The sequence below is a fragment of the Oncorhynchus nerka genome, linkage group LG15 (genome assembly GCF_034236695.1).
Source record: "Oncorhynchus nerka isolate Pitt River linkage group LG15, Oner_Uvic_2.0, whole genome shotgun sequence".
Lineage (NCBI taxonomy): Eukaryota > Metazoa > Chordata > Actinopteri > Salmoniformes > Salmonidae > Oncorhynchus > Oncorhynchus nerka.
In genome coordinates this window covers 25217451-25240496 of record NC_088410.1, presented here as the reverse complement: position 1 = coordinate 25240496, position 23046 = coordinate 25217451, and the positions used below count along the sequence as shown (strand labels likewise).

The 23046-nt window shown below is 42.3% G+C and overlaps 1 long non-coding RNA gene across 2 annotated transcripts in view; it reads right to left on the bottom strand.

The window, feature by feature from the left end:
- The window catches only part of LOC135560149 (uncharacterized), a 76053-nt gene extending 62675 nt beyond the window's left edge, over nucleotides 1-13378 (bottom strand). Inside the window, exon 1 of one of the 2 annotated variants that reach the window (XR_010458720.1) lies at nucleotides 13140-13378. This is a non-coding gene — a long non-coding RNA (uncharacterized LOC135560149). The remainder of the gene's footprint in view (nucleotides 1-13139) is intronic. The other variant, XR_010458719.1, reaches the window with a different exon arrangement.
- Between the last annotated feature and the right edge of the window lie 9668 nt (nucleotides 13379-23046).

Sequence of the window (23046 nt, the reverse complement as noted above, 5' to 3'; positions counted from 1 at the left end):
AGGAGACAGTAGATATGTTTAGCTGTATACTGAGGAGGAGGAGACAGTAGATATGTTTAGCTGTATACTGAGGAGGAGGAGACAGTAGATATGTTTAGCTGTATACTGAGGAGGAGACAGTAGATATGTTTAGCTGTATACTGAGGAGGAGGAGACAGTAGATATGTTTAGCCGTATACTGAGGAGGAGACAGTAGATATGTTTAGCTGTATACTGAGGAGGAGACAGTAGATATGTTTAGCTGTATACTGAGGAGGAGACAGAGATATGGAGACAGTAGATATGTTTAGCTGTATACTGAGGAGGAGAGACAGTAGATATGTTTAGCTGTATACTGAGGGAGGAGACAGTAGATATGTTTAGCTGTATACTGAGGAGGAGGAGACAGTAGATATGTTTAGCTGTATACTGAGGAGGAGGAGACAGTAGATATGTTTAGCTGTATACTGAGGAGAAGGAGACAGTGGATATGTGTAGCTGTATACTGAGGAGGAGGAGACAGTAGATATGTTTAGCCGTATACTGAGGAGGAGGAGAAGGAGACAGTAGATATGTTTAGCTGTATACTGAGGAGGAGGAGAAAGTAGATATGTTTAGCTGTATACTGAGGAGGAGGAGAAGGAGACAGTAGATATGTGTAGCTGTATACTGAGGAGGAGGAGAAGAAGACAGTAGATATGTGTAGCTGTATACTGAGGAGGAGGAGAAGGAGACAGTAGATATGTTTAGCTGTATACTGAGGAGGAGGAGAAGGAGACAGTGGATCTCTGTAGCTTTGGAAGCAGCAGAAATCATGTGTTAAGTGTAAATAAAGGTGAAGAAGCTCAAACCCCTCAACACATCCTATTGGCATCATTGGGGTGTCTGGTTTCTGGGCTGGATCCATGAGATTAACTCTGGCTATGAATCAACTGTTGGCACAGGTGTGTGTATGTGTGTGTGTTTAGTCTGTCTAGTCATACCACAGGTGTGTGTATGTGTGTGTGTTTAGTCTGTCTAGTCATACCACAGGTGTGTGTATGTGTGTGTGTTTAGTCTGTCTAGTCATACCACAGGTGTGTGTATGTGTGTGTATTTAGTCTGTCTAGTCATACCACAGGGGTGTGTATGTGTGTGTATTTAGTCTGTCTAGTCATACCACAGGTGTGTGTATGTGTGTGTATTTAGTCTGTCTAGTCATACCACAGGGGTGTGTAAGGATGCTGGGTAGGAAGACTTCTGTTAAAGAACATCTTATTGCATCATTGCATGCTAAGGAGTCACGAGGCATCATCTGCATGGCAGTTTACCATCAACCTTTTATCGTGATGGAGCCGGTTTGACGTGATGGAGTGTATGTGAGTGGTGTCACACACGTCCTAAGGGCCAGCTGGACAATAGAGCTCCTTTTTCATTTTGTTTTACCCCCTTTTTCCTCCCCAATTTCATGGTATCTAATTGTTAAGGGCAATGTGTCAGAAGAAACACCGTACACCTAGCGACCTGGTCAGCATGCACTGCGCCCGGCCCGCCACAGGAGTCGCTAGTGTGCGATGAGACAAGGATATCCCTACCGGCCAAACCCTCCCTAACCCGGAAGACGCTAGGCCAATTGTGCGTCGCCCCACGGACCTCCCGGTCGCGGCCAGCTGCGACAGAGCCTGGGCTCGAACCCAGCGTCTCTGGTGGCACAGCTACCACTGCTCCACCCGGGAGGCCCATAGAGCTCCTTCTATATGGACTAGGAGACAGATACTCCTGTCAGTAACACTTTACCCCCTTATCAGTGAAGTAACACACACACTCTCTCTCTGAGCTTCCACTGAGGATGTGTCTGAAGGAAATAACACAATAAGGACCCTCATCTTTCTTTGTTCTGTTCTTTTCATCTTTTTATTCAGGATGGACAGTGATATCAGGTTGGATCAACATGCTGAGGTTTACAAAATGGACCCATTCCATTTTCCCTTTGGCCATACTTTTGAGTGGTGAAATGATGTCATATCCTTTGATGTGATCCTTAAATACATCCTGTTGTGGGTAAAGTTTGGTTTGTATTCTGAACTCCATGCCTACCCTATGATGGTACCAATTATGCTTTCTGTGATTGGTTGGTTTTTGTTCCAGAAAAATCTGCTCCATGGAACTAACAATAGATGGTCAATAACCTTGCTGTCTTCTGAGACATTGTTAATATGGAAGATTAAAACACAACAGTTGATCTCTGTGTGTATTTTATTCCATTGTGAGAATGATGTACAAACCGCAACACTACGGTTGGGCCAACACCATAATGTCCTCATGCACTACAGCCCTCAAATTTAAATCTGGACCTCGAAGCCAGTTCCACTACTTGTATTCTTTCTTCCCCTCCAAATCAGGGACTGATTTAGACCTGGGACACCAGGTGGGTCAATGAATGATCAGGCAGAACAGAAACCCGGCAGGCTCCGCACCTCGTAGGGTAAGATCCAGTGGAGGCTGCTGAGGGGAGGACGGCTCATAATAATGGCTGGAATGGAGCGAATGGAAAACGTGTGTTTGATGCCATTCCACCTATTGCTCTCCAGTCGTTACCATGAGCCCGTCCTCCCCAATTAAGGTGCCACCAACCTCCTGTGGTAAGATGTGAATACCCTGGTTCTACTGGACGAGATGCTGTGCATACACACCATTGATTGAACTATCCTCTTCCAACAGTGTTGTTACAACCCCACTAGGAACGTACACGTCAAAGCTCTGTTTCTCTGTGAGAAAGAGAAAGGTTGTCCATTACAATCCAGACACATGGTGATAAGATAAAGGAGACAAGTTGGCACCCGACTTCCTGTTAGACAGAAGCCCGTTTGCTGCTCCGTCACGACGACAAACAAACCACTAAATAAATAGTTAAAAGTAGGAGTGTCCCCATCAGTCCATCACCAACAGGAAAGAAAGGAACACAACAAACGTGTTACCAACAGGATATTACGCAATAACCCTCCATAGCAACCATCAACTGACACAAACACACCACAACTCAGGGTGCTCCTGCTATCTAATTAGAACGGCCTGTCCCATGTTTTGTCTCGGCAGGGTTCAGGAGCGATTACAGTGATTGGACATGGACACTGAACAGGACATGGAGGGATAGAGACCGATGGATTGTCACAATCGGTGTCCCCATTTTACATCAGCAGAGATGACATGCACTCATCTGCACTGACAAACACAGAGACGACTCAGTGACACAGGGCTGCCATGCCCTCGGGGGAACAGAGCAGAATGCAAGATGTGTCACCAATGAAACGCATCATTGGCTTGGTTCAAAACAAGCACACCACAAAACAACAACAAAGTCCAAAGATATCCATCTAGAACTACAGTACCAGATACCTCTACACCTAGACCTCTAGGGACATCAATGGAGATTCTACAGTACCAGATACCTCTACACCTAGACCTCTAGGGACATCAATGGAGATTCTACAGTACCAGATACCTCTACACCTAGACCTCTAGGGACTTCAATGGAGATTCTACAGTACCAGATACCTCTACACCTAGACCTCTAGGGACTTCAATGGAGATTCTACAGTACCAGATACCTCTACATCAATGGAGATTCTACAATAGACCTCTAGACTTCATCAATGGAGATTCTACAGTACCAGACCTCTAGGGACTTCAATGGAGATTCTACACCTAGACCCTAGACCTCTAGGGACTTCAATGGAGATTCTACAGTACCAGATACCTCTACACCTAGACCTCTAGGGACATCAATGGAGATTCTACAATACTTAGTGGGTTCACTAATCTGCCCTGGATATAGGCCCTAGGGGCCTGCAGACTCCATATTAGGCCAAATATAGTCTCGCTTTAAATACAGTAACACTGACCTACATGCATTAAACTGCCATAGAACACAATGGTGATGTATATAAACAGTCTAAGGACAATGGAAGAGAGTCTAGGTGTGTTTAGAATATAGCAGTGAACAGTTAGGCTGCCTCATGTTAGCAGGAAAGAGAGAGAACCTGAACTGTGGGGGTCTGGGTCTACTATTAGAACACAATGAGGTGAAAACACACACACACACAGAAACACACACAAAGACGCACACTCACTCATGTCGCACACACACAAACACATGTCATAGACACACGCACACACAGACACATTCTATTAGAATTCAGGCTGTGGTAGCAATAGACGATCCTTGGATTAACACTGATGGGCCCATGTTGTTCAGGGATCTCATGTCGCCATACAGAACAGTGAGTACAGTACGGTACTTACGTAGTCAACGCCACACTGTTACCCTCCCCTCTATACAGCCATCTGACCTATGATCCCGTTGCTTTAAATATGACCTATCACTAGGAACGACAGTCTTCTTCCTTCTGAACCCTCAACCCACACAATGGACCTGACCAGAACAGAGCCTGACTTATTAAATCATGACATGATGTCTAGCTATAACAGTACAGTTGGTAAGCGTATCCTCCAGTCGTATTAGGGCCGGGACGATACCGGTATCGCGATACTCGTTAGTACCGTAGTAAGGAAACAGATTGAACTACTTTAGGATAAAAACAGTCCTACTGTTGAAAACAAACATCGCCATGTTGTCATCCAGAGTCACATGTATTTACTTTAGAAGGAACAAAGTGTTTCGTCTGCTTCGTGTTTTCCTTTTTTCCATGAAATAAATCGTCTCGGGCATCATTTGGACGCTAGAAGAAAAGTGACAGCAGAACACACACACACACAATGCAATATTTTGCGGTGAATCCTGCCAGTAGTGATTTGTCACTGGGTGTGTGATGTGACCAGAGGATGTTGCTGATGGTTTACCCCACAAACAGGAACTATAGTCTGGGTGTGTCTGGTAGAACAGCAGCTGATGTGGTAAATATAAACGTTTGGTAACAGAGATGATAATGCATGTTTCCTGTGCCTGTGGAGGGACACACACACAAACTCAAATATGAACACAAACTCACGTACGAACACACACCACCGATTGCACGTACATATGTACACTAGGGCTGGGGTTTGCCAGGGACCTCACGATACAATATTGTCATGATACTTAAGTGCCGAAAAGAAATATATTGTGATTCTGTGTATTGCGATTCGGTACTGTGATTTTATTGCGTTGGGATGCTCACTATATGTTTGCAACTTGAGAAAACTAGTTTTGATCAGTCGTGGAAATATAGGGCTGAAAACAAATTGTCTCACTATTCAAAAAGAAGGAGAACAAGCGCAAAAATAATATTGTGATTTTGTCGACACGATATACACCTCCCCCCCAGAAGGAAGCCATCCATCTCTACAGGACAGCTATGATTGAAGCGATAGCAATAAGCTACTAGATTATGTTGGACAATGTGATGTGTCAGCAACAAGCCAAGGAAAACAAGGCCTAATGATAATAGAACGTGGATCTCTGACTCTCTTTCCATCAGCAGAAGAAGTCGACTCGCTCTGACCCCAAACCACACTCCCTCTCTACTATCCTAAAGCCAGCCAGATACCAATTACCTAACCCCAAGACAACCTAACCAAACCCCCACCACAAAGAAAACTTCCACAAATCCCACTGATTTACATACCTACTACTACATGTTCTGACTTTCCAGTTATCTAATACTGAACAACAATATAAAACACAACATGTAACAATTTCAAATGAAATCAAATTGTATTTGTCACATGCACCGAATACAACATGTAAAATGCTTACTTTAAGTCCATAACACATATTTTTCTTAACTGCATTGTTGGTTAAGTAAAAAAATAAGAAATAAAAGTAACAAATATTTAAAGAGCAGCAGAAAATAATAATAGCGAGGCTATATACAGGGGGTACCGGTACAGAGTCAATGTGCGGGGGCACCGGTTAGTCGAGGTAATATGTACATGTAGGTAGAGTTAAAGTGACTATGCATAGATAATAAACAGAGAATAGCAGCAGCGTAAAGGGGGGGGGGGCAATGCAAATAGTCTGGGTAGCCATTTGATTAGCTGTTCAGGAGTCATATGGATTGGGGGTAGAAGCTGTTGAGGTGCCTTTTGGACCTAGACTTGGTGCTCAGGTATGGCTTGCCATGCGGTAGCAGAGTGAACAGTCTATGACTAGGGTGGCTGGGGTCTTTTGACAATTTTAAGGCCTTCCTCTGACACCGTCCTGGATGGCAGGAAGCTTGGCCCCGGCGATGTACTGGGCTGTACGCACTACCCTCTGTAGTGCCTTGTGGTTGGAGGCCAAACAGTTGCCGCACCAGGCAGTGATGCAACGAGTCAGGATGCTTTAGTTCTTGCTTGTAAGCAGGAATCAGGATATAATTGTCAGATTTGCCAAATGGAGGGTGAGGGAGAGCTTTGTATGGGTCTCTTTGTGTGCAGTAAAGGTGGTCTACAGTTTCCCCTCTGGTTTATTTAACATGCTGGTAGAAATGAGGTCAAACTGATTTATTTTTCCCTGTATTAAAGTCCCCGGCCTCTAGGAGCGCGGCCTCTGGATGAGCGGTTTCCTTTTTGCTTATGGCCGCATCTGTTTGTGGTGGTAAATAGACAGCTATTAGAATATAGATGAAAACTCTCTTGGTAAATAGTGTGGTCTACAGTTTATTTTGAGATGCTCAGCTGAGGTAGAGTAAAACCTTGAGACTTCCTTAGATATTGTGCACCAGCTGTTGTTTACAAATATACATAGACCACCACCCCTTGTTTTACCAGTGGCTTCTGTTCTATCCTGCTGATACAGTGTATAACCCACCAGTATGTTATTCATGTCGTCGTTCAGCCACAACTCGGTGAAACATAAGATATTACAGTTTTTAATGTCCCGTTGGACAGATATACGTGCTTGTAGTTGGTCTATTTTATTATCCAATGATTGTACGTTGGCTAATAGGATCGATGGTAAAGGCAAATTACCACTTGCTGCAAAAAAACACACAATAGCACAATTGGTTAGGAGTAGAGGTTGGTTAGGAGTAGAGGTTGAGGGCCGATTTCAAGTTTTCATAACAATTGGTAATCAGAATTTTTGGACGCCGATTATATTGCAATCCATGAGGAGGCTGCGTGGCAGGCTGACCACCTGTTACACGAGTGCAAGCAGCAAGGAGCCATGGTAAGTTGCTAGCTAGCATTGAACTTATCTTATAAAAAACAATCAAACTACACATGGTTGATGATATTACTAGTTTAACTAGCTTGTCCTTCGTTGCATATAATCAATGCGGTGCCTGAAATTGTGTCACTTCTTGCGTTCAGTATCGGCATTGAAAAATCATAATCGGTCGACCTCTAGTTAGGAGACTAAAACGACAGCCATTCTCTCTGAGTTACAGTTCATACAAGAAAATCAGTCAATTAAGAGGAATTCATTAACCCATAATCTATGGATTTGTTGGTCACATATACCTTTAAAAAAATGGTAGGGACGTGGGATCAGAAAACCAGTCAGTATCTGGTCTCCTTCACATGGAGTTGATCAGTCTGATTGTGGCCTGTGGTTGTTGTCCCACTCCTCTTCAATGGCTGTGCAAAGTTTCTGGATATTGGTAGGAACTGGTACATGCTGTCCTACACGTCAGAGGGATGTGGGTCCATGAAGCCGGGGCCTATCTGAATACCGCCCCACAGGCTGGAGGGTGGGCTTGAGTCACTAATGCACCCTATTCCCCATGTAGTGCAGAGCCCATAAGGCTCTGTGCACTACGTTGGACCAGGGTCCATAGAGCACTATGTAGGCCTAGTGAATGGACTAGTGTATTTAATACAAGGGAATGGGACAGCAAGGAGCACATTCCATTGAGTTCAGTAGGCAGCACCATAGAGCTGGGGCTCTGACCTTGGGAGTGCTACTGGATATGCATACGTGTGTGTGTGTCTGATTTTATATGTGATTGTGGCTGTGGCTGTGCAAAAAATGATCACAGGCCACAAACTTTCATTTTTTCAACCATGTGTAGTTAACTAGTGATTATGTTAAGATAGATTGTTTTTTTTATAAGATAAGTTTAATGCTAGCTAGCAACTTACCTTGGCTTCTTGCTGCCCACGCGTAACAGGTAGTCAGCCTGCCATGCAGGCTCCTCGTGGAGTGCAATGTAAGGCAGGTGGTTAGAGCATTGGACTAGTAATCGGAAGGTTGCAAAAACTCATCCCTGAGCTGACAAGGTAAAAATTCCGTTCTGCCCCTGAACAAGGCAGTTAGCCTAGGAACGGTGGGTTGTCATTGAAAATAAGAATATGTTCTTAACTGCCTTGCCTAGTTAAATACAGGTGTAAAATATTTAAAAAACTATTACCGGTTGTTATGAAAACTTGAAATCGGCCATTACGATTGTTCGGTCGACCTCTAGTACAGACAGCGTAGGGGGTAGATGCACGAGGGTACAGACAGTGTAGGGGGTAGATACTAGTGCACTACTTTTGACCAGGGCCAATAAGGAATTGGGTGCCATTTGGGAAGCAACTAAGGATTTGTGAAGCTCAAAGACCAGATCTTGAATCATTTTAACGAGAGAAGTCTGGCATGGAGATCACAGCCCGTTCATTTTGCCCAAACTTGGCACTCCTCTCTTCCCATGGTCGTGGCTTCCTTGACCCCGTAACTATGGCGAAGGAACTCCAATATCTATGCAAACGCCTTTTCACCGCTCAGGAATCTCAACTCTAGTCTGGAACGCAGACGCACACACACTTCCCCTGGCAGAACAAAACTCAGCTGAAGTCCAAGGTCCGGAACCACGACTCCATTCAGCACATCACCCACATATGTATAATGAGGTTATTATAACCCAGCCCACCAGGACTACTGGGAACACTGAGTTTGGTTACCCAACAAAGCTACAAACATTCATCCCACACAGCCAGACAGTAAGATCCATTTATCTATGCTGAGAATATCGTATACAGAGATTTTAAAATGTAAACTATGTGTAATTGTTCTCACATTACTTTGACATAAGTCATTTCTAATTGGCGTTCATCTGGTTTCCCTGGGCATTACCTTTATTTAACTAGGCTACGCTGCCGCCCCGGCATTACAAACAAGCTTAGAGACACTGAGACAGGGTTCTGAACATGCCCAAAAGAGCAGCTTCATTCAGACCCGACCCAGAACCAACTACTACACGGATATATAGAAAACAGTCAAATGTATTACAGATGGAGAGAGAGAAAGAGATATATAGAAAGAGATATATATGGAGAGAGAGAGAAAGATATATATATATATATAGAGAGAGAGAAAAAGATATATAGAGAGAAAGAGATATATATATATAGAGAAAGAGATATATATATATATAGAGAAAGAGATATATATAGAGAGAAAGAGATATGATATATATATATATAGAGAGAGAGAAAAAGATATATATATATGTGGTAGGGAGGCGAGCAGGCCAGAGGTGGATGAACGATAGAGAGAGAAAAAGATATATAGCTCCGAGAAACCATGAGTCTATATATATAGAGAAACTGAGATATGGATATATATATAGAGAGAGAAAAAGATATATAGAGAGAAAGAGATATATTAATAGAGAGAAAGAGATATATAGAGAGAAAAGAGATATATATATATATAGAGAAAGAGATATATATATATAGAGAGATGAAAAAGATATATGATGTTAGTTGAGAAAAGGGTATATATATCACGCCATATATTAGCGAGAGAGGAAAAATGATATATAGAGAGAAAGAGATATATATAGAGAGAAAGAGAGCTATATTCAGCTATGGTGATATCCACACGGATATGTCTGCCAGAAAGAGATATATAAATATATATAGAGAAAGAAAGATATATATATATATATAGAGAAAGAGATATATATATAGAGAAAAGAGATATATATATAGAGAAAGAGATATATATATATATATATAGAAAGAGATATATATATAGAGAAAGAGATATATATATATATATATAGAGAGAAAAAGATATATATATATATAGAGAGAAAAAAGAGATATATATATATATATAGAGAAAGATATATATATATATATAGAGAAAGAGATATATATATATAGAGAAAGAGATATATATATATAGAGAGAAGAGATATATATATAGAGAAAGAGATATATATATAGAGAAAGAGATATATATATAGAGAAAGAGATATATATATATATATATAGAGAGAGAGAAAAAAGATATATAGAGAGAAAGAGATATATATAGAGAGAAAGAGATATATATATATATATAGAGAAAGAGATATATATATATAGAGAAAGAGATATATATATAGAGAAAGAGATATATATATAGAGAAAGAGATATATATATAGAGAAAGAGATATATATATAGAGAAAGAGATATATATATAGAGAAAGAGATATATATATATATATAGAGAGAGAAAGATATATATATATATAGAGAGAGAGAGAGATATATAGAGAGAGAAAAAAATATATATATAGAGAGATATATATAGAGAGAGATATATAGAGAGATGAGATATATATAGAGATATATAGAGAGATGAGATATATATAAAGATATATAGAGAGATGAGATATATATAGAGAGAAAGAGATATATAGAGAGATAAGATACATAGAGAGAGAAAGCCACATGTTTTTGATCAGCCTCTGAGAGAAGAAGTGAGGTAACGGTGATGTCATGTATGTCTTTTGGACAGGTTCAAATAAAAGGAGTTGATGCTTCTAAATGGTTTAATGCTCCCGCTCTCTCTCCCAAACCAGATACACACACATACAGAGGCAAGCATGAACGAACACACCAACAACACGTAAAAGTCACATGCCCACACACACACACACCAAACACACATACATTTACAGGCATAGTTCCACACACATGCACTCACTCACGGGCTGGAACACACACCACGTTGATTGTGCATGTTACAACAAGCCCTGGCTGCTCTTTTATATAGAGTTGAGCCTATCGAGAAGCTACGTATTCACCAAAACAAACACTAACTCCTTCAAGCCTTCCTCAGTACACAGACATATTTCAGGTGTGATTTCATACAACACAACACTGCTAACAGTTGAACAAGGCTTAGTGTACTCGTGGGACCGACATCTGTCACTACAAATACAGTGTCCTGCACTGATTGTAGCCGTCACTGAAGTTGTGTGTTATTGGAGCCGCCTGCAAAAGTCCAAATGGTTAATAGGCCTTATTCCTCTACGTGTCACTAGGTCAAATGGACCATGGTGGACACTGTACTTCCTGCCTACTCAGACCTTAGTATTGGCTGGCCAGCTAGCGCCTTGGGGTGACTGTAAAGCCATTCATTTGGAAAGGGAAAATAAACAGAGGCAAGAAGAGAAAGAGAGGAGGGAGAGAAAGAGAGGAGGGAGAGAAAGAGAGGAGGGAGAGAAAGAGAGGAGGGAGAGAAAGAGAGGAGGGAGAGAAAGAGAGGAGGGAGAGAAAGAGTGAGAGGGAGAGAAAGAGTGAGAGAGCAGAGAGATCATTAGGTTGGAGTGATAGAGGAAGTGACGCTACCGTGCCAAAAGCAAGAACGCACTAGCACTGTTCCTTTGGACAGGGTGAAGGCCTAGTCTGGATTTGGATTTCAGGTCCATCTACTGGACAGAACACACACACCAAAACGACTGTGGGGAAAAATCAAGCATTTCAGATTCAGAGTTACACCCTTTTCAGAACCGATTATCATATTTATCTTGGCTGGACCTTTTAACTCCGGGCAGTCTGCTCTCTGGTCCTGGTGTTGAAATGGAGATCCTTAGAGGGTGATTATAAATTGAGAAATATCAGTGGTGAGGTGATCTGGATAGTCGGGGAGGTGTGTGTGTACCTGTATCCCTTGTGTCTTTGATCTATCCAGAGTCCAGACATAGTAGACTACAGGGGTGTGAAACCACAAGGCCTTCAAGGGGTCTGGAAGATATGAGTGATTCAGCACTGAACACCATACTATAGGTTAAAACCAACTCTGCAACAATCTATGATTAAACACATGTTTATCTTGTCTAGTCATACCACTGGGGTGCGTGTGTGTGGTCTGCATATGGGTTCCTTTTTGATACTGTAGTAGCTCACTGTCTGGATTGTGTTTCAAATTAGTTACCAGTGTAGTTACAGTGTAATTACATACCATTACACCAAGACATTTACATTCCCCGTAGAGAGTGACAGTGATTGCACCACTTTGATAAAGTACTGGGACTGTATAGTGTCAGCGGATATCAAAGGGTTTTATCTCCCAGCCAGACTCTCAGTTGGAGATACAGAGAGATATGAAGACAGAGGGGAAACTGCAGACCATTATTTTCTGTCTGGAAGATAATCAAGGGAACTCAGACAACTGTGACATGGAAGAATGAATGCTATATGATATAATTAAATTGAGCCTTTTCAATACTACAAAATCAATGTAGGAGCAAAGCCCTGATCATCACACTGTCTCGCACCACATGCCGCGTTGAAAACTGGGAACTCGGAAATTCTGGACTTCCGACTTCAGTGCGTTAAAGACAACTGGGAACTCGGAAAACAAACGAGCTCAAAAAAACATTTTTAACAGTCGCCCAACTCAGAATTCCAAGTCGGAAACTCGGGCATGTTTCTAGAGCCTTTCCGACCCGAAGATCACTGACGTCATGATCTGACCTGGTTCTTTTGCGAGTTCCCAGTTGTCTTGAAAGCACCAATATTCTCCTCTTCACCACGAGTGTTTTTGCATGCATACCATACAACTTTCACGCTTTCCGAAAACAAAGGGTAGTTTAATGCAATAGCACGCCAACATATTTAGCATTTTTGAAAAGAGTAGCACTTATTTTACTTTCCCTAGTCGAACTACAGTAGGCAAACCTACATTGATTGTCTGGTTGCCATGATTACATATTGTACCCACCACCACGTGAAGACGTTTACAAAACACATTACAGTATCATACCCACTCATTGACGGAGGATACAATTTACATTGCTGCACCACGTTGCAGAGGCAACTTCGAATGCGTGCCACCGCCTGCCACCACGGTTTGCCAGATAATAGGCTGTTACTGTCTGACGCGCGGTGAACGTTCATCAAAATCACACACACAAGTTAACATTCTTACTAGATGTAAACGAATATGCTACGACTATTAAAATACATAACCGAGTTAACATTTTAAAGTGCATTTACCTGAAACTCGTGGAAGCTGGATAAATTGAGAATCAATTAATTTCATTCAGGACCACAGCACGCCACTCCTCAAAGTGCTCTGATCTTTGATTCAAGCGTTTTGAATTAAAGCAATTGACCACACGAAGAGAACGCCTCCTTCACTGACGACAAACTAAAGTGATATGCCTAAACTGATCCTAACACTTATTCAAAACCAAGCCAGATGGTGTGGAGATTTAAAATATATCAATGCGGAACCACAGAGTCACAATTTGGCAGGAAGTCGTTTCTGACGTTCCTCTGCTTTACGTGAATGTGCATAAATTTGGCAAACCTCACCTCCAGTAAACCAATAACTTGTGTTATTATAAGTTATAGACCTACTGTAAATAGTTACGCTATACATTTACTCACGGCAAAACAAAATGGCAAACGGTCCAGTCTTTATCACAATCTGAATAAATGGACCATGAATCATACGACTAGGCCTATATCTAATTCACAAAAACAACATAGGCACTTTTTCGTGAATAAAACATGTATCAAAATGACCTTGGCAGAGTATTATGACATAGGTCAGTTGTTCTGACTAGGGGACTAGGACTCTGCTTCCCATTGACCTGACTGTGATCGGAGCCTGCTATGGCGTTCAGTAAGTAGTCTAGTCAAGTGGACGCGAAGAAACAACGCCCACATGCGTTCTTGCATAGGCCTATATCATTTCACTAGTTTATCCCATGCAAAACTCAACTCTATGTCCTATACGTACGACTAGACATGCATGCCATAGATATATGTAGGCTACTCACCACAGTCGCACTTTGAATGATCCTGCAGCAGAATTCCCTACTACCTTATTGTGCTCTACCGGCTCCGTGCAACCTCCATGGCATTTAACTGACACCTCCTCTGTCTGCTACAGTGTAGCGCATTCCTGCAAACCAGACCATTCCGAAAATGTATCATTATAGACGTCAAAGCTTGCATCCTACAGCCATATAAAATTATGCATCTGTTAGATTTATTTTATTTTTTTTACACTAAATGTCAACACCACCAGTTACTTTAAAATATTATGGATTATAACTTTATACAAAATGTAGGGCGGGTCCAGTCTGTCCGATTGGGGTCAGTTGACAAATTCTTATATTCCATCTTTAGCAACACTCTCAACTGTATGTTCCTCAAAAACGTCAGAAAACCCACAATTTCCTTACACGAATTGTTCTGAACAGACGTATCACCTGCCCAGAAGATGCTGCTGGTGATGGAGCCTCTCCAGCTGTTTCCATGTTACACTAAGGCCATCTGGTGGCCATTCTCACTGTGCCGTAGAAGTGCTGAGGCTACTCAGAAGTGAAGCAGACCGTCTGAATATAAATCAGATTTGTAGCAGGTAGTACATACAAACTAGATGTCTAAACATGACCAAGGTGAGTGTACTTGTGCTTATAGAATGAAGAGAAAAGAAAGCCCCGCACACTGCTCTTGCTCGTATGATATCACTTTAGTTTACTTTTCAACCTGTATGCCTAAAGGCTTCGTCAGTGCTTGACGGCCCGATGGCTCAGTGTGCAGGTCTTTTTTCTTCTTCTAAGATATTAGATATCAGATAATTATTCCCAAGCACCTGCAACAAGAAAACTCAGATGTGCCAGTGCTTTTACTCTTTTATATAATTCATAAAAAATGAGGTCTGGTGGAATAACACAGCCTACAGCTGCTCGGAAAGATTGCAATTCTGTATGCAGCTCAATTCATACAAGATGTGTTTATGATTGTAGGGTTTCTATGGTAGACGACATACTGACCAGGTATGGTAGGCCCGCTTAACACTGGTGGTGTGGGCCAGGGTTTCCCAAACATCGGTCCCTAACGCTACACAGCTGATTCAAATCGTCAACGTTTTATGATGAGTTGGTGATTTGAATCAGCTGTGTAGTGCTAGGGCAAAAACCAACACGTGCACCCAGGGGGGCTCCAGGACCACGTTGGGGATACCCTGGTGTAGGCTATGTATAGCTTTGAGTTTAACTGTAGGTCTACTAGAATAAAATGGTAGCATTAAATGGTAGCAAAAAAATGGTAGGCCTGATTTTGTATATGCCAGATTTCTTCACAAATGACAAAAACAAGAACGTTGGCCATTTGTCTTAAAACCAAGTTATGGAAGTTATCCAGCCTATTACTTTTTTCAAGAATTGAATTGTTCTTTTTCATAACCTGATTTTTGTACAACGGCCATGAGTGCTCCTGGAGACGATACACAGCACACTATAATAGAAGCCTTGACTAAATGTGTTTTTGTTACTGGAAAACATCTTTAGAAGGTGTGCTAATACTGTTAAACTCAGAGCTAAAGATACAATTGTAAGGAGCAGAACTCATCTCCCCCTTTGGACCCTTAATCAAAGGGGCAATCTGCGATAGCTGCATACGCTTGTAGACTTTTAAACATTCAAAACACAGTTAAAATTGTAATTTTGATCTAATACTTGCGTCCAGAGCTCTGTCTTTGAATTTGAAAGTGGTTCCATTTCTCCAGCCACATCCCTCAGCTACCAAATCAGGGCAAACCGCTTTGTTATTGTTTGATTTGTAGATTGCCCCTTTAATCAAATATGAAACGAATCCATTCACTTGCACAGCACGCTGTTAATAACCAGGAAGTGGAAAAACAGAGTTAGAGAAAATAAACATTTGTTTTTACATAAAGAAGCAAATTAATTTGTATAACTCATAAATTAAATAAACCAATTGCTCCAGGGGTGATGGACAATGGTGACCCTCGTCGTGACCCCACTTCTTGCAGCAGGTATCTCAGGTGGAGTTGGAATATGCAATAAACACGTTTCCATTATACACTTGTTAAAGGACAAATATAAGCCCCCCCCCAATGCTACAGTTGTCAACAACTGTTATCCCCAACACGACCGTTAGATGGCGCTGAATGCCTACTCTCATCACAACGGGAGGAACGTTAACAAACCGTACACAGTGACAAATCATCAGCGTCATAACAGCGACAAACGTGTGGTGAGCAGGCATTTTCCACAGCATTTTCCAATTAGGTGGGGCAGCGCCCCAACACTTTTGATTTGGTTCAATAAAAATGTTGATGCAAAAAGCGTTGAAAACAGGCACAATGTAGAGCTAGTGTAAATAAGTGGTGAGGCTCACACATCAGGAGAAAGGAGATAGTATTGGGACGCACCCTGTGTGTGCCTATACGTTCCTCCCCTTACCATGGAACAGTGTGCATCCCCATCACAACTTGACCTCCCACTACAATCAAGGGCCAAAATAGGACCAGTGAAGTACCTTCACCACCTTGAGGGCCCTCTGAAATGTGTAAATGACCTATAAATAACTCACACTGGAGTGTGTGTGTGTATGTGTGTGTGCGTGCGAGTTACCTACCAAAAACAACACTGATCTGATCGTCCTTTACGACAGCTATTTCTAGCTGGGAGGGAATAGCCTATTCTGCTCAACCCCGTCACGAGGGGAGCTGACCATGATGGTGAACAGTAGAATGAAGTATATGGACAAAGAGATGAGTCTAAATATGTCCATGTTAACTGTTTGTCTCAGTGAGCAATGAAAAATGTGTTGGTGTATCAGATCAAACATGTGTTTAAATATCTTTCATTTGCGTCTTCATTTCTGGTGCTATTCCTTTTTTTCTTGTGAACTTGCACGCCTCAACCTTGACCTCATGGCTGTGTCTCAATTTGGGATACATCACATGATGTAGTGATACATCACCTTAATTAAACTACAGTCAGATTACCCTGGTAGTCAGATTCATGTTCCTGAGAATCCAGTGGCGTGCCGTGGGCCTGGGGCCTGGGCCTTCAGTGAGGTCCTACACAGTCCCACCCGAATTAATCCACCTCTTATTACCATCATTATGATGCCATGGCTCTAGACACTATACATTTAGACAGAAACACAGTATAAAACCAGGCGTTGCGTCACCTTGAAATTGACATTTTTATTCATAGAATTGCAGGGGAAGAGTACAATACCTTTTCATTGTGCAGCTCCCATTGCCCTGCACGATTGCCCCGCCCTGTGCAACTGGGTACTGGACTTCCTGACGGGCCGCCCACAGGTGGTGAGGGTAGGCAACAACATCTCCTCCCCGCTGATCCTCAACACGGGGGCCCCACAAGGGTGCGTTCTGAGCCCTCTCCTGTACTCCCTGTTCACCCACGACTGCGTGGCCATGCACGCCTCCAACTCAATCATCAAGTTTGCGGACGACACAACAGTGGTAGGCTTGATTACCAACAACGACGAGACGGCCTACAGGGAGGAGGTGAGGGCCCTCGGAGTGTGGTGTCAGGAAAATAACCTCACACTCAACGTCAACAAAACTAAGGAGATGATTGTGGACTTCAGGAAACAGCAGAGGGAACACCCCCCCTATCCACATCGATGGATCAGTAGTGGAGAGGGTAGCAAGTTTTAAGTTCCTCGGCATACACATCACAGACAAACTGAATTGGTCCACTCACACTGACAGCGTCGTGAAGAAGGCGCAGCAGCGCCTCTTCAACCTCAGGAGGCTGAAGAAATTCGGCTTGTCACCAAAAGCACTCACAAACTTCTACAGATGCACAATCGAGAGCATCCTGGCGGGCTGTATCACCGCCTGGTACGGCAACTGCTCCGCCCTCAACCGTAAGGCTCTCCAGAGGGTAGTGAGGTCTGCACAACGCATCACCGGGGGCAAACTACCTGCCCTCCAGGACACCTACACCACCCGATGTTACAGGAAGGCCATAAAGATCATCAAGGACATCAACCACCCGAACCACTGCCTGTTCACCCCGCTATCATCCAGAAGGCGAGGTCAGTACAGGTGCATCAAAGCTGGGACCGAGAGACTGAAAAACAGCTTCTATCTCAAGGCCATCAGACTGTTAAACAGCCACCACTAACATTGAGTGGCTGCTGCCAACACACTGTCATTGACACTGACCCAACTCCAGCCACTTTAATAATGGGAATTGATGGGAAATGATGTAAATATATCACTAGCCACTTTAAACAATGCTACCTTATATAATGTTACTTACCCTACATTATTCATCTCATATGCATATGTATATACTGTACTCTAGATCATCGACTGCATTCTTATGTCACTAGCCACTTTAACTATGCCACTTTGTTTACTTTGTCTACATACTCATCTCATATGTATATACTGTACTCGATACCATCTACTGTATGCTGCTCTGTACCATCACTCATTCATATATCCTTATGTACATATTCCTTATCCCCTTACACTGTGTATAAGACAGTAGTTTTGGAATTGTTAGTTAGATTACTTGTTGGTTATCACTGCATTGTCGGAACTAGAAGCACAAGCATTTCGCTACACTCGCATTAACATCTGCTAACCATGTGTATGTGACAAATACAATTTGATTTGATTTGATTTGTTCGTTGAGCTGTAGATCCACTCGGGTGTCCCCAAAAGTTTTCAAAAGCACCATTGCTTGTAAGTGCCCAGCCGTGTCTCATTGCTGCCTTGGTTAAACAACTCAAGTTTGATCCTCGACCAAATCGATATCTTCTCCTCCTTCCGCCATTGTGGGTTAAAAAAACAGCTTAGTAGTACGCAAATTAATTAGTTTATCAAATTCAGTTTCCTAGTTCTGAGGTTTGCATATACCTGCCCATGTAGGACCTGCCTCTCAATATTGGTAATCCAATCAAAAGACGTGCACGCACTACGCCTGCTAGCTGGCTCCTGTGTAACACTGGAGCCAGCCAGCAGGCGTACAATAGCCAACTCTAAAGCTGATTGGTTGACACTAAATTTTAATTTCCATTCACTTTAAGCTACAAGCGCCCGCACTGTTGATTCTGAAGGCCTGAGGGCAGATTTTAGACCCCATGATGGCTGAATATGATTGGATAAAAGATCTAACATGAAGACCAGCCCTCCAAATCTCAACCTGGGGCTGGAAGCAGTGCAACCAAGAGGAAAGCTATGAAATGAAGAGTGTAACTCTTACTCTGGGGAATAATTTAATACATATTTGTGGGAAAATATATTTTAAAAAATATATATATTTTGATGATGTGAGAGAAGGCCTTGCTGGCCCTGACGGCCCACCACTGTGAGAATCCAACCCAACCCAATGGATACACGGGTACTCCTTCCGTTCAATACCAGTCCACACCCATTGACGTTCACTCACGAATAGAAAATTGTTCTCATCTAGGCTATCTATTTCTAATGAATCTATTCTTTATGCATCTATGATTTGCCGGTCAGATTAAGGGTATGGCCACACAGAGACACATGGGTTAAATGTGCGTCATTGTGCGTCAATAAACGCAAAGTGTCATTATGCGCGTAACGCTGGTGACAGGTGTGTGCCCTAACGAGCAGCCTGGTATCAACACCAAATATCTGGCCAACATAGCTTCCACCTAAGTCAAATGTTTCCACCTAAATCCACTTTCCCAATGGCATCAGTGGAAGTTACGGTTCTCCCTGGATAGAAAAAGAAATGTAGATCCATGCTGTCATCTATTCTATGTACAGTATCTATATCTACGCAGCAATTAATCCACACTCTTTATGATATCATCAGAACAGCCACATAGGTTCTGGGGCGTAAGAGCTATTAACATTGTCATCAATGCTCCTTGTATCTGCTGTCATCTATGCAGTATCTATATTTATGCATCTACAGTACACTCTGATTCTGCTATCACCACAACCACATAGTGTGTGGGGACATAGAACTATAGAACAACAGTAACATAGTAACATTCCGGAGTGTAGTGTGTGGGGACATAGAACTATAGAACAACAGTAACATAGTAACATTCCGGAGTGTAGTGTGTGGGGACATAGAACTATAGAACAACAGTAACATAGTAACATTCCGGAGTGTAGTGTGTGGGGACATAGAACTATAGAACAACAGTAACATAGTAACATTCCAGAGTGTAGTGTGTGGGGACATAGAACTATAGAACTACAGTAACATAGTAACATTCCAGAGTGTAGTGTGTGGGGACATAGAACTATAGAACTACAGTAACATAGTAACATTCCAGAGTGTAGTGTGTGGGGACATAGAACTATAGAACTACAGTAACATAGTAACATTCCAGAGTGTAGTGTGTGGGGACATAGAACTATAGAACAACAGTAACATAGTAACATTCCAGAGTGTAGTGTGTGGGGACATAGAACTATAGAACAACAGTAACATAGTAACATTCCGGAGTGTAGTGTGTGGGGACATAGAACTATAGAACAACAGTAACATAGTAACATTCCGGAGTGTAGTGTGTGGGGACATAGAACTATAGAACAACAGTAACATAGTAACATTCCGGAGTGTAGTGTGTGGGGACATAGAACTATAGAACTACAGTAACATAGTAACATTCCGGAGTGTAGTGTGTGGGGACATAGAACTATAGTAACATAGTAACATTCCGGAGTGTAGTGTGTGGGGACATAGAACTATAGTAACATAGTAACATTCCGGAGTGTAGTGTGTGGGGACATAGAACTATAGAACAACAGTAACATAGTAACATTCCGGAGTGTAGTGTGTGGGGACATAGAACTATAGTAACATAGTAACATTCCGGAGTGTAGTGTGTGGGGACATAGAACTATAGAACAACAGTAACATAGTAACATTCCGGAGTGTAGTGTGTGGGGACATAGAACTATAGAACTACAGTAACATAGTAACATTCCGGAGTGTAGTGTGTGGGGACATAGAACTATAGTAACATAGTAACATTCCGGAGTGTAGTGTGTGGGGACATAGAACTATAGTAACATAGTAACATTCCGGAGTGTAGTGTAGTGTGTGGGGACATAGAACTATAGGACATAGAACTATAGAACAACAGTAACATAGTAACATTCCGGAGTGTAGTGTGTGGGGACATAGAACTATAGTAACATAGTAACATTCCGGAGTGTAGTGTGTGGGGACATAGAACTATAGTAACATAGTAACATTCCGGAGTGTAGTGTGTGGGGACATAGAACTATAGTAACATAGTAACATTCCGGAGTGTAGTGTGTGGGGACATAGAACTACAGTAACATAGTAACATTCCAGAGTGTAGTGTGCGGGGACATAGAACTATAGAACAACAGTAACATAGTAACATTCCGGAGTGTAGTGACTGTGATGATTGTTTAAACTACAATCCCACTCCGCCCTTAAACTAATACTCAATCAAATCTGCCTATCCCAAGAACAGTGGATGATTCCTTGTCTCAGTTCAAGCGGGACTGAAAAAGGTTGATGAACCTCATAAGGTAGGCTGGACCCAGCTTGGGGATGTTATCTAAGCCCAAGTGATAAGGATGTACAGTTTAGGGGGCATCCTTAGAGCCTAGCGCCTGACTCTTTTTCCAACTGTCCATGTTAGGCAAGAGCTTCCACAGTGAATGCTATAAAGATAATCTCTCTTGGCTGGCTAAACCTCAGATGAAATCATTTTCCGACTCCTACTAATGTCACATAGTGAACAAAAATATAAACGCATCATGTAAAGTGTTGGTCCCATGTTTCATGAGCTGAAAAAAGAAAAATCCTAGACATTTTCAAATGCACACAAAGCTTATTTCTCTAAAATGTTGTGTACACATGTGTTTACATTCCTGTTAGTCAGCATTTGTCCTTTGCCAAGATAATCCATCCACCTGACAGGTGTGGCGTATCAAGAACCTGTTTGAACAGCATGATCATTACACAGGTGCACATTGTGCCAGGGACAATAAAAGGCCACTTTAAAATGTGCAGTTTTGTCACACAACACAATTCCACAGATGTTTGGCGTGCTGACTGCAGGAACGTCCACCAGAGCTGTTGCCAGAGAATTTAATGTTCATTTCTCTACCATTTTAGAGAACTTGGCAGTACGTCCAACCTGCCTCACAATCGCAGACCATCTTAACCACGCCATCCCAGGACCTCTACATCTGGCTTTTTCACCTGTAGAATCATCTGAGACCAGCCACTCACACAGCTGATGAAACTGTAGGTTTGCACAACCGAAATAATTTCTGCACAAACTGTCAGAAACCGTCTCAGGAAAGCTCATCTATGTGCTCGTTGTCCTCACCAGGGTCTTGACTTGACTGCAGTTCAGCATTGTAACCGACTTCAGTGGGCAAATGCTCACCTTCGATGGCCACTGGCACACTGGAAAAGTGTGCTCTTTGCGAATTAATCTCGGTTTCAAATTGTACCGGGCATATGGCAGACAGCATGTATGGCATCGTGTGTGTGAATGGTTGGCTGATGTTAACGTTGTGAACAGAGTGGCCCATGGGGGCAGTGGGGTCATGGTATAGGCAGGCATAAGCTACAGACAATGAACACAATTGCATTTTCTCAATTGCAATTGCATTGTCGTGCCATTCACCTCATGTTTCAGCATGATAATGCACGGCCCCATGTCACAAGCATCTGTATACAATTCCTGGAACCTGAAAATGTCCCAGTTCTTCCGTGGTCTGCATACTCACCAGACATGTCACCCATTAAGCATGTTTGGAATGCTCTAGATCAACGTGTACGAAAGCGTGTTCCAGTTCCCGCCAATATCCAACAACTTGGCACAGCCATTGAAGAGGAGTGGGACAACAATCCACAGGCCACAATTAACTCTATGCGAAGGAGATGTGTTGCGCTGCATGAGTCACACCAGATACTTGACTGCTTTTCTGATCCACACACTGGTTTTCTGACCAGATGCTAAAATCCCCAATCAATTAAACCAATTAAGAACCTTAAGTAAAATAACATGCACTGATGACATAGCATCCGGAACAACAAAACTGAGTTTCATTCAAGATTCCAGACCGGCATAAAATACTCAAGCCATAAATGTAGATATGTAAGATATT